This window comes from Dendrobates tinctorius, unplaced genomic scaffold, assembly GCF_039654945.1.
Source record: "Dendrobates tinctorius isolate UK_male_01 unplaced genomic scaffold, ASM3965494v1 ptg000115l, whole genome shotgun sequence".
In the NCBI taxonomy this organism is placed as follows: domain Eukaryota; kingdom Metazoa; phylum Chordata; class Amphibia; order Anura; family Dendrobatidae; genus Dendrobates; species Dendrobates tinctorius.
This window is the reverse complement of record NW_027361783.1, coordinates 16928946-16945224: the sequence shown is the minus strand read 5'-3', so window position 1 is coordinate 16945224 and position 16279 is coordinate 16928946.

Below are 16279 nucleotides of genomic sequence, written 5' to 3'. Positions count from 1 at the left end.
ATTGCATTTGCCTTTTTTGCTGCTGCATCACACTGTTGACTCATATTCAGTCTGTGATCTATTAGTATACCCAAGTCTTTTTCACATGTGCTGTCACTTAGCCCTATTCCTGCCATTCTATATATGCTTTTTTCATTTTTATTGCCCAGATGTAGTACTTTGCATTTCTCCCTGTTAAAAACCATTCTGTTAGTTGCTGCCCACTTCTCCAGTTTATTTAAATCTTTTTGAATCCTCTCTCTCTCTTCTCTAGTATTAGCTATCCCTCCTAGCTTTGTGTCATCAGCAAATTTAATCAGTTTACCCTCAATTCCTTCATCTAAATCGTTGATAAAGATGTTGAACAATACAGGGCCCAGGACAGAGCCCTGTGGTACCCCACTTGAGACATTCTTCCAACTGGATGTGCAGCCATTTATGACCACTCTTTGGGTCCGATCACTAAGCCAGTTATGAATCCACCTAACAGTTGCCTTGTCCATTCCATACTTAGTCATTTTTTCAATAAGGATTGTATGAGAGACTTTGTCAAATGCTTTGCTGAAGTCAAGATATACTATATCTACAGCATTTCCTTGATCCACCCAATCAGTGATACCGTCATAGAAGGAAATTAAGTTAGTCTGACATGACTTATTAGTTACAAACCCATGTTGACTCTGTTTAATCACTTCATTCTTATCCAGGTATTGACATACATGTTGTTTAATAATTTGTTCAAAGATCTTTCCTGGTATAGAAGTCAGACTCACCGGCCTATAGTTGCCTGGGTCCACCTTCTTCCCCTTTTTGAAGATAGGAACAACATTTGCTCTTCTCCAGTCTTCTGGTACTTCTCCTGTTCTCCAAGAATTTTCAAAGATTATGGAGAGGGGTTCAAAAATTTCTTCTGCTATCTCCTTCAGTACTCTGGGGTGTAATTCATCTGGACCTGGAGACTTGAATTCATTTAGGTTAGCTAAGTGTTTCCTCACTATCTTTCTGTTTATAGATATCCTGGATTCTTCTATTCCCTTAATAGGACAATGAATAACAGTTGATGTTACATTTCCTTTCTGAGAGAAAACAGATGCAAAATAGGAATTTAAAAGTTCAGCCTTCTCAACATCCTGTCTTACCATTTCATCATTTTCATCCTGTAAAAATCCTATAGCATCTTTGACTTTTCTTTTACTTTTGACATATCCCCAAAATCCTTTATTATTGCCTTTGACATCTCTTGCAAGCCTCAATTCATTTTCAGCTTTAGCTAATCTGATTTGTGCCCTGCAGGTTCTGCAGACAGCATTATATTCTTCTTTAGATATGCGTCCCTCTTTCCATTTTATAAACATTTTTTTCTTCCTTTTTAGCATGTGCTTAAGTTCTGTGTTCATCCATCCTGGTTTCCTTAAATGCTTCCTATTCTTCCCTCTTTTCGGAATTGTTAACAACTGTGCTTTGAGAATTTCATTTTTCAAGATTTCCCATCCTTCCTGGACATTTTTGTCTTTAAGGATATCCAGCCATTGGATCCCTCCAATTCTCTTTCTGAATCCCTTAAAATCTGCCTTTCTGAAATCTAACCTTGACGTCTGAGTCTTCACAGGTCTTCCGCCTCTAGTTATCCAAAATTCTAAAATAGCATGGTCGCTACCTCCTAGGGTCCCAGCCACTATTACTTCCTCAACCATTTCCTCCCTGTTTATAAGGATTAGATCCAAGGTAGCAGTTCCCCTTGTTTTCTCCCTTACCTTTTGGAAGATAAAGTTGTCAGCAAGAGAGGATAAGAATTTCCTTGACCTGTTAGTTTTGCCTGAGAGAGATTCCCAACAAATGTCTGGATAGTTGAAATCTCCCATGACAACTATGTCATATTTTTTGGAGAACTTGGCCATTTGATGCATAAAGAGTTCATCCATATCTTCAGCTTGCACAGGCGGCCTGTAGTAAATGCCTACAATGGTGTCCTTTCCATTGTTCTGTCCTTGTATTCTTACCCAAACAGTTTCCACAGAACTCCCAGTCTCTGAAGCTTCAATCTCTGTGCAGATATACGCGTTTCTAACATACAATGCGACACCCCCTCCTCGTTTATCAAGTCTGTTTCTTGCAAATAAGTTGTATCCTTCTAGTCTTGTATTCCAATCATGTGTATTGTCCCACCAAGTTTCAGTGATTCCAATGACATCATATTTCTTTTCCTGTGTTAGTAGTTCCAATTCTCCTTGTTTGTTGCCCATGCTTTGTGCATTAGTATAGAAACATTTTAGTTTGTGATTGGTTTCTCTTTCTCCAATATTTTTATTAATTAGATTCTTTTGTCTTTGTTCTTCCTTTCCACTTCTAATAGCAGAGTTCTCAATAGCATTTGTCAGATGTATGGCTTTTTCTGGTCTTTTGCTTCCCTTCCCATGTTGTTCTAGTTTAAAGCTCTCCTTACAAGTGTAGCAAGGCGACTTCCAAATACATGCTTTCCAGTCTTCGTAAGGTGCACCCCATCTCTAGCAAGTAGTCCATTGTATAAGTAGTTCACTCCGTGATCCAGAAATCCAAATCGTTGCTGACGGCACCATCGACGTAGCCAGTTGTTCACCTGCAGAATCTTATTCCACCTCCTTGTTCCATGACCATCCACTGGGAGGATGGAAGAGAAGACCACCTGCGCTCCCAGTTCTTTCACTTTCTTGCCTAAGTCTTCAAAGTCTCTGCAGATGGTTTCCAGGTCGTTTCTTGCGGTGTCATTTGTCCCCACATGTAGTAGCAGGAATGGGTAGTCATCTGTAGGTCTGAAGAGTCCTGATATCCTGTCAGACACATCTTTAATTTTTGCACCTGGAAGACAGCACATTTCTCTTGAAGTTATATCCGGTCTGCAGATAGCGGCCTCTGTTCCTCTCAACAGGGAATCCCCCATGACCACCACTCTCCGTTTCTTCTTCACAACATTTTTCTTTCTCCATCCAAGAGGACTCTGAAGGCGTACAAGGTTGCTGTTTGTTGGCAAAGTCTTATCCTGATGTATTTCTTCATCGTTTTCCTGCGTGAGAGCCTGGTACTGGTTTCTGAGCAGTATGGGTGCTGACTGCCTCCTGATCCTCCTGCTTCTCTGGGTCACATGTCTCCATTCCTCTGTTTCTTCAGGTGCACTTCGAATTTCTTCTCTTTCTGTAACATGAAGAGATAATTCTGCTATGTCCAAGAACTCTTCACCTTCCTTAATGATCTTCAACGTAGCTAACCTCTCTTCGAGATTTTGCAACTTTTCCTCCAACAGGGACACAAGCTTGCATTTGTGGCATGTGAAGTTTGGCTTTTCCACTGGTAAATCTGTGAACATGTAGCAAGAAATGCAGCTCACCAAATGGCTCCTGGCCTCTTCCATCTTGAGATTTCTTAAAAACGATGAAAGATGAGCCAAAATTTTCCGATTTCCTCTTTTCAGCTGCAACGGCCAAAACCCAGTGATCGTTGAGCTCGCGGAAACTCTTCACTTATCCCAGAAGGCACTGGGAATATGCAAATGATCTCCTCAAGACTCTTCCCCTGTCACTTGTAATCAATGCAGTATTAGCAGTCGTGTGAGCGGTACTTGAGAAATCATTCCACAACATGGTCATTAAACCCGTCTCCAATGCCACTTCGGCTGTGTGCACCACGAACACGTCTTCTATTGTGTCCACTATGGCTCGTGGGAGAACCAGCACCGCTGCTGTGTGCGGGGAAAGCCTCAAACAAATGGATTACAAGAGTTGCTTGTTTGTTAGCCAATATTATCTCTAGGTTCTCCTGTGGTATGATGTTGAGTAATTTGCCTTTGTAGCGTGAATCGAGGATGCTGGTCAGCCAGTAGTCGTCATCCTTCATCATTTTTGCAATGCAGGGGTCCCTTTTTAGGATCCACGAGGCATAATCGCACATGTGGACCAATGTTCCAGATGTGAATAATGCACTGCCACTGCTGGTTGGAGGAGCACTTTCTGGCAAATCCACATCCCTACAGTCACGCACAAACACTGTACCTGACCTTGGAAAGCCAACATTTTCTCTTGCCCCCTGAGAAGCATCCTCCTGCCCAAAATAATCATCCCCCTCATCCTCCTCCTCTTCCTCTTCTTTCTCCACCTCATCCAGGACAGTTCCCTGACCAGACAATGGCTGACTGTCAGCAAGACTTCTCTCCTCCTCCTCCTGTTCCTCCTCCTCTGCTGCAGACACCAGATCCTTAATGTGCATCAAACTTTGCATGAGCAGACGCATAAGAGGGATGCTCATGCTTATAATGGCGTCATCTGCGTTTACCAGCCGTGTGCATTCCTAAAACACTGAAGGACTTTACAGAGGTCTTTCAGCTTTTACCACTGCACACCCAACAATTCCATGTCTTCCCTCAAACTGCCTGCCTGTGTATCCTCCCACAAATGCATTACAGCCTGCCTCTGTTCACACAGCCTCTCAACCATGAGCAGGGTGGAGTTCCACCTTGTTGCAACGTCTATGATTAGGCAGTGCTTGGGGAGGTGGGGCAATCGCTGCAGCTTCTGCATACGAGTGGAGTGGACGTTTGAGCGACGGATGTGCGAGCACAGTCTTTGCACCTTATGGAGAAGGGATGCTATCTCTGGATAGTTATTAAGGAAGCACTGCACCACCAGGTTCAAAGTGTGAGCCAGGCAAGGTATGTGTGTGAATTTTGCATGGGCTATGGCTGCCACAAAATTATGGCCATTATCACTGACTACTGTTGTGAGTTCATTTTCCCCTTCACTGTCGATGTCTGATGAACTCCCTCTTCTGGTGAAGGAAGGTAGTGAGGCTGATTACCAAACACCTGATCTGGTAGATGATGACTGGGTAACAGGAAATTCTGACTGGATATAAGGCAGCCGCCGCCCTTCTGAGTCGCTGGTGATTTCTTTGCTGGATTCTTGGAGACCAGTCTGATTCCTGCTTCACAAAGATAAGTTTTTGCTCTGCTATTGAACTTATTAGTTTTGTTTTGTTTACCTTGTTTTTTGGAGTTCAGCCATCCCCGGTCGGGGGTGTGCTGAGTTCCATTTTTGTCTCTGATCAGTTTGTCTCTTTGCTCTGTCTTCAGAATTTACCTGAGTGCTGATATAGTCATTTTGACGTCCTAGCGACTTCAGGGCCTGTTTTTCCTATCAGACGGTTGGGACATTTTTTGGTAGGGTTTTTTACGGATTGCAGACAGCAGCTTTTCTATCCTGTCCTTTTTAGTTAGCTTGGGCCCCATCGTTTGCTCAACCTATCTCTCTATCTGTGTTAGTGTTTTCATCTTGCTTCACCGTCATTATATGTTGGGGGCTGCCTATTGCTTTGGGGTCTGCTCTGGGGCAGTTTAGATTTCCCCTTTCTTTCTTTAGGCCTATTTAGTTCTCCGGCTGTGATCGAGGGGTCTAGGGCATCATAGGAACCCCCCACGGCTACTGTTAGTTGTTGTGGATAGGATCAGGGGTCTGCAATCCGATAGCTACCAACCTCTCCGGTTTTCTGGACTTAGCTTGTATTTTTTTTTTTCCTCCTTCAGTGACTCATTCATAACAGACTGCCTTGCCTGGCTCAAGATGTAGAGTGCCCAGCCATGACTCAGTTTGTCGCTGCAAGTAGTCAGCCAGTACCTCCGCGGTGTGTCTGTTGTCGCCCAAAGGCATCATCTTTATCACAGCCTGCTGACGCTTACCACTAGCTGTTCAATAGTGGGACACTTTGTGTGCAACACTGCCAGCTGCAGATAGAGTGCTCGTGCTACTGCGCTCTGTGGACGAGCTTTCGCTTATGGAAGAGGAGGAGGGTCGAAAGCCTACAGCCAACTGTTTCCTATACCGTGGGCTAGGCAGCACTGTTCCACCGCCGCTGTCCCCTGTGGAGCCTGCATCCACCACATTAACCCAGTGCGCAGTGATGGCCATGCCTACTGGACCATGCATCTGTTGTGAGGTGCACCTTTCCACTCACTGATTGCTTGAGTGCATGGACAATGTGGTCTTTCACATGCAGGTGGAGAGCTGGGATGGCTTTTTGTGAAATGGAGTGCCGACTGGGTAGGTCATAGAGTGGGACTGCGTAGGCCATGAGCTCACGGAAAGCTTTGCTTTCAACCAAATGGTAGGGCATCATCTCTAATGAGATTAGTTTGGCAATGTAGGTGTTCAAAGCCAGTGTAGGCGGATGAGAGGATGAGTACTTTCTTGTCCTACTCAGAGTGTCTGGTAGGGTGAGCTGGACTGGAGAGCTGCATATGAGGGAAGTAGCGGTGGACCAGACAGAGTGAGAGGGGGTTGGTGATGGTATTGGTGGTGATGGCCTAAATTCAGTGTTGTGTTGCAAAACCATTGTGATTCCCTGAGTGCTTTGGCCTTGCGACGACACCTCAACATTTAGTGTGGTGGTGTGCTTAACGGTGGCGTGGTCTTACAGTGGGGGAAGCGATGGAGCGTTGCTGGCTACCTTCAGTCGGAGCACGTGCACATGTGCTACCTGAGGTTTTGTAGTCCATCCACGCTTGCAAGCGCATGTTGATTAAATGTCTAAGCATGCAACTGGTATTCAAATTTCTGAGTAGTTTACCTCGGCTAAAGGTCCTTCCGCACTTCTTACAGGTAACCTTTGCCTCATCAGTAGGATTTTGGACAAAGAAGTGCCACACTGCACTCTTCCTACTATGGTATACATTTTCTGGCCTTGCACGCTAAGTTGACTGTCTGGCCAAGCTGTTCTGCAACTCTTTTAGTTTTTGGTCCACGTTTTTGGACAGCTTCGGGCCTGCCAGATAACCGCTGCTGCGATGTCAATGCCTGCTGCGGATCCTTCACCTTATCTGAACTATTGCCAGTGCCACCCTCCTCCCCCAATAGATGCCAATCCGGGTCAAGAAATGGGTCATCCATCACCTCCTCTTCAAAGTCTTCTGCACCTACCTCTTTACCTTCCTCTGTGTCACCGTGTAAGGTGGTATAGTTTGCGGGAAGGGGCACCTGAGTTTCATTAGGGTCAGATTCTGGCTCAGTAGACTTTGGTGGGACAATGTAGTGCTCTGGGTCAATATACCAGCAGAATCATCTTGCAGTGGCTGTGCATCAGTGCACTCCATGTCAGATTCATCTTGGACTGGAGAATTCAGGATTTGACTGGATAACCCAGGCATGGTATGTGAAAAGAGCTCCATAGAGTAATCTGAAGTGTGTTCTGCCGCATCCATAACTTTTGGTGGGGGTGAAGGACACAAAGAAAGGTGTCTTTACTGACCAGAACCCTGCAGTGATGACTCCGTGCTTGCAGGTTTCAAACGTTCAGAAGAGGAGGCAATAGTGCTGGTGGCTGTTTTGGCAATGTACGCCAAAAGCTGTTCCTGATGCTATGGCTTTAAAAGCGGTTTTCCTACTCCAAGAAAAGGGAACCTTACAGGTCTTCTTGGGCCAGACAATGACGCAGGCTCAACACCTCCTGCCTTAGCTGCTATTGTGCTTTTGCCAGAACCAGCCAATGCACCACCACCATCAGTACCAGCTGTGCCCCCCTGCCCATGTCCACGGCCTCTTCCACCATACTTCCTCATGTTTGGGAAAATGTACCAAAATTACCAGCAGAGAGATGGTACTGTATGAGGAGTGTCCAGCTGTGTAAGATGTAATAAAAAAACTAAATCTACGTATATATTTTGATAGTTACTGACGCTCTCCCAGTATGTATTTGACCATAATCCAACAAGCAGATATACGGAACTGTATCAGAAGTGTACAGCTGTATACGTTTTTGGTGTAACTAACAATCTGCGTACATGTATTTACGGAGTGTCACACTCAGACGCTGACTCTGTATAGATGTGACTGTAAAGTGAATGGCAGATATACAATACTTTTGAGAATCGGACAGCTCTATACGGTGTCTGTAAGGAAAATTGTCAGTCTCCGTCTATTTTTATGCTGAGTGACACACGCTGTCTCTGCATAGTTTTGACCGTGATCAAACAGCAGATATACAAAACTGTTTGAAAAGCGGACAGCTCTATAAGGTGTAGGTCTGGAAAAATGGAAAAGCTCCTTGGTTTGTTTTTCCAGAGTCACACACAGATAGCTTGTATTTGTCCGTGATACTAGTCGGTACACGGTAGTGTGTGATGAGCGTACACCGCTATATGGTGTCTGTATGGAAAATTGTCAATCTCCGTCTATTTTCATATGAAGTGAAACACGCTGTCTCTGTATTGTTTTGACCGTTATCAAACAGCAGACATACAAAACTGTTTGAAAAGCGGACAGCTCTTTAAGGTGTAGGTCTGGTAAAATGGAAAATCTCCTCGGTTTGTTTTTCCAGAGTCACATACAGATAGCTTGTATTTTCCATGATACCAGTCGGTACACGGTAGTGTGTGATGAGCGTACACCGCTATACAGTGTCTGTATGGAAAATTGTCAATCTCCGTCTATTTTCATATGGAGTGACACACATTGTCTCTGTATTGTTTTGACCGTGATCAAACAGCAGACATACGAAACTGTTTGAAAAGCAGACAGCTCTATAAGGTGTAGGTCTGGAAAAATGGAAAATCTCCTCGGTTTGTTTTTCCAGTGTCACACACAGCTTGTATTTGTCCGTGATACCAGCCATTACACGGTAGTGTGTGAGGAGCATACACCGCTGTATGGTGTGTGAAAAAATGAATGCTCGGTAACTCACCAGAACAAAATAATAAAAGTTGGAGTGCTTTGAAAAAAGCAGTTTGAAAAGCAGTGTGCACACAGCAATGCAGCTATCAGGTAGCCTTAAAAGGCTGCCTAATCACCACCAGCGCTGCTGCACACAACAAAAATCCTCCCCTTTCACTGCACACTAACTGTACAGTGAAAAGCGCTATCAGCAGAAGCAATTTACACATTCAAAATATATGTCTCAGGAGGCAGGCTCAGAAGGTGTTAGGCCCAGTATGGATTGCACGTGATTGCACAAAGGTTAGAAAGGGTACCGTATCCCCAGATAACATGTATGGATAGCGTACACATTCAAAATATATGTCTCAGGAGGCAGGCTCAGACGGTGTTAGGCCCAGTATGGATTGCACGTGATTGCACAAAGGTTAGAAAGGGTACCGTATCCCCGGATAACATGTATGGATAGCGTACACATTCAAAATATATGTCTCAGGAGGCAGGCTCAGACGGTGTTAGGCCCAGTATGGATTGCACGTGATTGCACAAAGGTTAGAAAGGGTACCGTATGCCCAGATAACATGTATGGATAGCGTACTCATTCAAAATATATGTCTCAGGAGGCAGGCTCAGACGGTGTTAGGCCCAGTATGGATTGCACGTGATTGCACAAAGGTTAGAAAGGGTACCGTATCCCCAGATAACATGTATGGATAGCGTACACATTCAAAATATATGTTTCAGGAGGCAGGCTCAGACGGTGTTAGGCCCAGTATGGATTGCACGTGATTGCACAAAGGTTAGAAAGGGTACCGTATCCCCAGATAACATGTATGGATAGCGTACACATTCAAAATATATGTCTCAGGAGGCAGGCTCAGACGGTGTTAGGCCCAGTATGGATTGCACGTGATTGCACAAAGGTTAGAAAGGGTACCGTATCCCCAGATAACATGTATGGATAGCGTACACATTCAAAATATATGTCTCAGGAGGCAGACTCAGACGGTGTTAGGCCCAGTATGGATTGCACGTGATTGCACAAAGGTTAGAAAGGGTACCGTATCCCCAGATAACATGTATGGATAGCGTACACATTCAAAATATATGTCTCAGGAGGCAGGCTCAGATGGTGTTAGGCCCAGTATGGATTGCACGTGATTGCACAAAGGTTAGAAAGGGTACCGTATCCCCAGATAACATGTATGGATAGCGTACACGTTCAAAATATATGTCTCAGGAGGCAGACTCAGACGGTGGTAGGCCCAGTATGGATTGCACGTGATTGCACAAAGGTTAGAAAGGGTACCGTATCCCCAGATAACATGTATGGATAGCGTACACATTCAAAATATATGTCTCAGGAGGCAGGCTCAGACGGTGTTAGGCCCAGTATGGATTGCACGTGATTGCACAAAGGTTAGAAAGGGTACCGTATCCCCGGATAACATGTATGGATAGCGTACACATTCAAAATATATGTCTATATATCAGGAGGCAGGCTCAGACGGTGTCAGGCACAGTATGGATTTGACGGCCCAGATTACACAGCGGAGGAGCAGGGAGAGGTAAAGATTGCAAATGCTGGGGCCCTGCCCAAGCAAGGGGGGCCCACTCGTGGGCGTCAGTACTGGCACTGGGCCCCTCATAGTACAGCGGTGTGTCTGACGGCGGGAGTGCACCACCACCGTCAGAGACACTTGATTGCACTATGAGGGACCCTGTGCCAGTGCCCGCGCCCAAGAGTCGGCCTACCCACCTGTCCAGGGCAACGGCACTCGCACGGTGTCGTGCGCTAGGTGGTGACCCCGGCCATGGGGGGGGAGGCAGCACAGTTAGGGAGTTTTAGAAAGTGGCATATGTTGATGTTGGACATTCAGCTGATGCAAAAGGCGAAATAGGTGAAGTACCAGGAAGAGGTGGACAAAAGCAAGCCATTTTTCTGTCACCCTATGTGTCATCAGGGGAAGGTGGGACAAAATCCTTGGAAACCCATGCGTGGTTCATTTTAATGAAGGTTAGATCATCCACATTTTGGGTTGACAGACGGGTCCTTTTTTCTGTCAGGATTGATCCAGCTGCACTGAAGACTCTTTCCGATAGCACACTTGCAGCTGGGCAAGCGAGCTCCTGTAAGGCATATTGGGCCAATTCAGGCCAGGTGTCCAGTATAGCGGCCCAATAGTCAAAGGGGAATGACCTGTGTGGGAGAACATCGATATGGGAGGAAAAGTAGTTTGTAACCATAGTTGACAACTGCTGTCTCCTGTCACTTTCCATCGATGCAGTATTACCAGTTGTGTGAGCGGTATTTGAAAAATCAGTCCACAACATTGTCATGAAACCCCTATCTCCAACGCCACTTCTGCTGTGTGCACCACGAACACCTCTGCCAAGCTGCCCCCGGCCCGTACGGCTCGTGTGAGAACCATCACCGCTGCTGTGTGCTGGGAATTCCTCAAGCAACCGATTTACCAGAGTTGCTTGTTTATTAGCCAATATTAGGTCAAGGTTCTCCTGTGGCATGATGTTTTGTAATTTGCCTTTATAGCGTGGATCCAGGATGCTGGCCAACCAGTAGTCGTCATCGTTCATCATTTTGGCAATGCGGGGGTCCCTTTTTAGGATCCGCAAGGCATAATCTGACATGTGGGCCAATGTTCCCGGTGTCAATGATGCACTGCGAGTGCTGGGTGGAGGAGCACTTTCTGGCAAATCCACATCCCTCCAGTCACGCACAAACCCTGTACCAGACCTTGCCACGCCAACATTTTCACTTGCCCCACGAGATGCATCCTCCTCCCCTAAGTAATCATCCCCATCATCATCCTCCTCCTCCTCTTCTTCCTCCACCTCGTCCAGGAGAGGTCCCTGAGCAGACAATGGCTGAATGTCATCAAGGATTCCCTCCTCCTCTTCCTCCTTATCAACATTGGCTGCAGACGCCTGCAAACGTCAAAGTTTGCATGAGCAGTCGCATAAGTGGGATGCTCATGCTTAGGATGGCGTCGTCTGCGCTTACCAGCCGTGTGCATTCCTCAAAACACTGAAGGACTTTACAAAGGTCTTTCAGCTTCGACCACTGCACACCTGTCAACTCCATGTCTGCTCTCAAAGTGCCTGGCCGTGTATCCTCCCACAAATGCATTATGGCCTGCCTCTGCTCGCACAGCCGCTCCAACATGTGCAGGGTGGAGTTCCACCTTGTTGCAATGTCGATAATGAGGCGGTGGTTGGGAAGGTGGAGCAATCGCTGCAGCTTCTGCATACGAACGGAGTGTACAGGCGACCGGCGGATGTGTGCGCACAGTCTTGGCACCTTCTGGAGCAGGGCTGTTAACTCCGGATAATTTTTGAGGAAGCACTGCACCACCAGGTTCAAGGTGTGAGCCAAGCAAGGTATGTGGCTGAGTTTTGAAAGGGCTATGGCTGCCACAAAATTACGGCCATTATCATTAACTACCTTGCCTGCCTCAAGATGTACACTGCCCAGCCATGACTCAGTTTGTCGCTTCAAGTACTCGGCCAGCACCTCGGCGGTGTGTCTGTCGCCCAAACACATCATCTGCAACACAGCCTGCTGACGCTTTCCACTAGCTGCTCGATAGGGGGACACATCGTGTGCAACAGTGGCAGCTGCAGATGGAGTGCTCGTACGACTGCGCTCTGTGGACGAGCTTTCGCTCGAGGAGGAGGATGGTGGAACGCCTACAGCCAACTGTTTCCTATACCGCGGGCTAGGCAGCACTGTCCCACCACTGCTGTCCCCTGTGGACCCTGCATCCACCACATTAACCCAGTGCGCAGTGATGGACACGTAACGGCCCTGGCCATGCCGACTGGACCATGCATCAGTTGTGAGGTGCACCTTTCCGCTCACTGACTGCTTGAGTGCATGGACAATGCGGTCTTTCACATGATGGTGGAGGGCTGGGATGGCTTTGCGAGAGAAGAAGTGGCGACTGGGTAGGTCATAGCGTGGTACTGCATAGGCCATGAGTTCGCGGAAAGCTGTGCTTTCCACCAACCGAAAGGGCATCATCTCAAACGAGATTAGTTTGGCAATGTGGGCGTTCAAACCCAGTGTACGCGGATGAGAGACTGAGTACTTTCTTGACCTACTCATAGTGTCTGGGAGGGTGAGCTGGACTTGAGAGCTGCATATGGTGGAAGTAGCGGTGGACAGGGCGGACTGAGAGAGGGTTGATGATGGTGATGGAGTTGGTGTTCTTTCTGATGGCCTAGAATCAGTCTTTCGTTGATATAACAGTGGGATTCCCTGACTGCTGTGGTCTTGCAATGACACCTCAACATTTGCTGCTGTGCTAACTGGTGGGCTTACAGTGGGGGAAACAATGTAGCGTTGCTGACTACCTTCTTTGTGATCAGTTGCACATGTGGCACTTGAGGTTTGGTGTTGTGTCCACGCTTGCAAGTGCATGCTGGTTAAATGTCTAAGCATGCAACTGGTATTCAAATTTTTCAGATTTTTCCCTCGGCTAAAGGTCTTTGCGCACTTCTTACAGATAACCTTGGCCTGATCATGAGGATTTTGGTCAAAAAAGTGCCACACTGCACTCTTCCTACTTTGGCAGACATTTTGCGGCCTAGCACGCTGTGATCTTTTGACCCTCTGGACAAGCTGTCCAGCAACTCTTTTGATGTTTGGAACCTGTCTTTGGAGTGCTCCGGGCCTGCCAGATAACAGCTGTTGCGATGTCGATGTCTGCTGTGGATGCTCCTCATCTGAGCTATTGGAAGCAGCACCCTCTTCCCCCAATGGATGCCAATCTGGGTCAACAACTGGGTCATCCATCACCTCCTCTTCTATGTCATGTGCACCTTCCTCTGTGTCACCGTGTATGGTTGTATAGTGTGCGGGAAGGGGCACCTGAGTCTCATCAGGGTCAGAATCTGGCTCTGTACACTGCGAGGACAATGTAGTGCTCTGAGTGAAAGTACCAGCAGAATCATCCATCAACGGCTGTGCATCAGTACACTCCATGTCAGATTCATCTTGGCCTGGGTAATTCACCATTTCACTTGATAATCCAGGCATGGTATGTGAAAACAGCTCCATGGAGTATTCAGTAGTATGGCCTGCGTCATCCTTCAATCTTGGTTGGAGTGAAGGACACAAGGAAAGGTGTGGTTCATGAACATGAGCCTCCAATGACGACTCAGTGCTTTTACTTTTTACAACTGAAGAAGAGGAGGCGATAGAGCTGGAGGCTGAGTCAGCAATGTAAGACAAAACTTTTTCCTGATGCTCTGCCTTTAAAAGCGGTTTGCCAACTCCTAGAAAACTAAGCGTTCGAGGCCTTATGTAGCCAGACGATGACGCAGGGTCAGCACCTCCTGCATTCGGTCCTATTTTGCTCTTGCCACTACCATCAGATCCACCACCAACACCATCATTACCAGCTGCCAACCCCCGCCCAATTCCACGGCCTCTTCCACCAGCCTTCCTCATTTTTGGTAGAAATGTAGAAAAAATCCAACAAACTATATAGTAATGTAAAACAAGGTACAAGGTGTCTATAGGACAGGGGAGATTTTGAATTTCTGCAGACACTTGTGGACACTGGACACTTTTGGATTGTGTGAGGCCCACTGATATCTGAGCGCTATGTGACAGGCTCGATGGCACAGCTGTGACCAAAGTGACTAGAGGATAAGGGAGATTTTGAATCTCTGCACACACTTTTGGACACTGGACACTTTTGGATTGTGTGAGGCCCACTGATATCTGAGCGCTATGTGACAGGCTCGATGGCACAGCTGTGACCAAAGTGACTAGAGGATAAGGGAGATTTTGAATTTCTGCACACACTTTTGGACACTGGATGGACACTTTTGGATTGTGTGAGGCCCACTGATATCTGAGCGCTATGTGACAGGCTCGATGGCACAGCTGTGACCAAAGTGACTAGAGGATAAGGGAGATTTTGAATCTCTGCACACACTTTTGGACACTGGACACTTTTGGATTGTGTGAGGCCCACTGATATCTGAGCGCTATGTGACAGGCTCGATGGCACAGCTGTGACCAAAGTGACTAGAGGATAAGGGAGATTTTGAATCTCTGCACACACTTTTGGACACTGGATGGAGACTTTTGGATTGTGTGAGGCCCACTGTTATCTGAGCGCTATGTGACAGGCTCGATGGCACAGCTGTGACCAAAGTAACTAGAGGATAAGGGAGATTTTGAATCTCTGCACACACTTTTGGACACTGGACACTTTTGGATTGTGTGAGGCCCACTGATATCTGAGCGCTATGTGACAGGCTCGATGGCACAGCTGTGACCAAAGTGACTAGAGGATAAGGGAGATTTTGAATCTCTGCGCACACTTTTGGACACTGGATGGACACTTTTGGATTGTGTGAGGCCCACTGATATCTGAGCGCTATGTGACAGGCTCGATGGCACAGCTGTGACCAAAGTGACTAGAGGATATGGGAGATTTTGAATCTCTGCACACACTTTTGGACACTGGACACTTTTGGATTGTGTGAGGCCCACTGATATCTGAGCGCTATGTGACAGGCTCGATGGCACAGCTGTGACCAAAGTGACTAGAGGATAAGGGAGATTTTGAATCTCTGCACACCCTTTTGGACACTGGATGGACACTTTTGGATTGTGTGAGGCCCACTGATATCTGAGCGCTATGTGACAGGCTCGATGGCACAGCTGTGACCAAAGTGACTAGAGGATAAGGGAGATTTTGAATCTCTGCACACACTTTTGGACACTGGATGGACACTTTTGGATTGTGTGAGGCCCACTGATATCTGAGCGCTATGTGACAGGCTCGATGGCACAGCTGTGACCAAAGTGACTAGAGAATAAGGGAGATTTTGAATCTCTGCACACACTTTTGGACACTGGACACTTTTGGATTGTGTGAGGCCCACTGATATCTGAGCGCTATGTCACAGGCTCGATGGCACAGCTGTGACCAAAGTGACTAGAGGATATGGGAGATTTTGAATCTCTGCACACACTTTTGGACACTGGACACTTTTGGATTGTTTGAGGCCCACTGATATCTGAGCGCTATGTGACAGGCTCGATGGCACAGCTGTGACCAAAGTGACTAGAGGATAAGGGAGATTTTGAATCTCTGCACACACTTTTGGACACTGGATGGACACTTTTGGATTGTGTGAGGCCCACTGATATCTGAGCGCTATGTGACAGGCTCGATGGCACAGCTGTGACCAAAGTGACTAGAGGATAAGGGAGATTTTGAATCTCTGCACACACTTTTGGACACTGGACACTTTTGGATTGTGTGAGGCCCAATGAATATCTGAGCGCTATGTGACAGGCTCGATGGCACAGCTGTGACAAAAGTGACTAGAGGATAAGGGAGATTGGATTGCTTTTAAAAAAGCAGTTTGCGGAGCAGTGGGTAAACAGCAATGCAGGAATGTCAGGAAGCCTTAGATGGCAGCCCAACAACCAACACCACTGATACACCACTATATAGCCTCCCCTTGCACTGCACACACAGTGACTGGTGTGTAGTGCAGGCCAAATTGCTAGCAGCAGAAGCAGTTTTTTTTTCTTCTCAGCAGGACAAAAAAAAAATTGGGATTGCTTTTAAAAAAGCAGTTTGCGG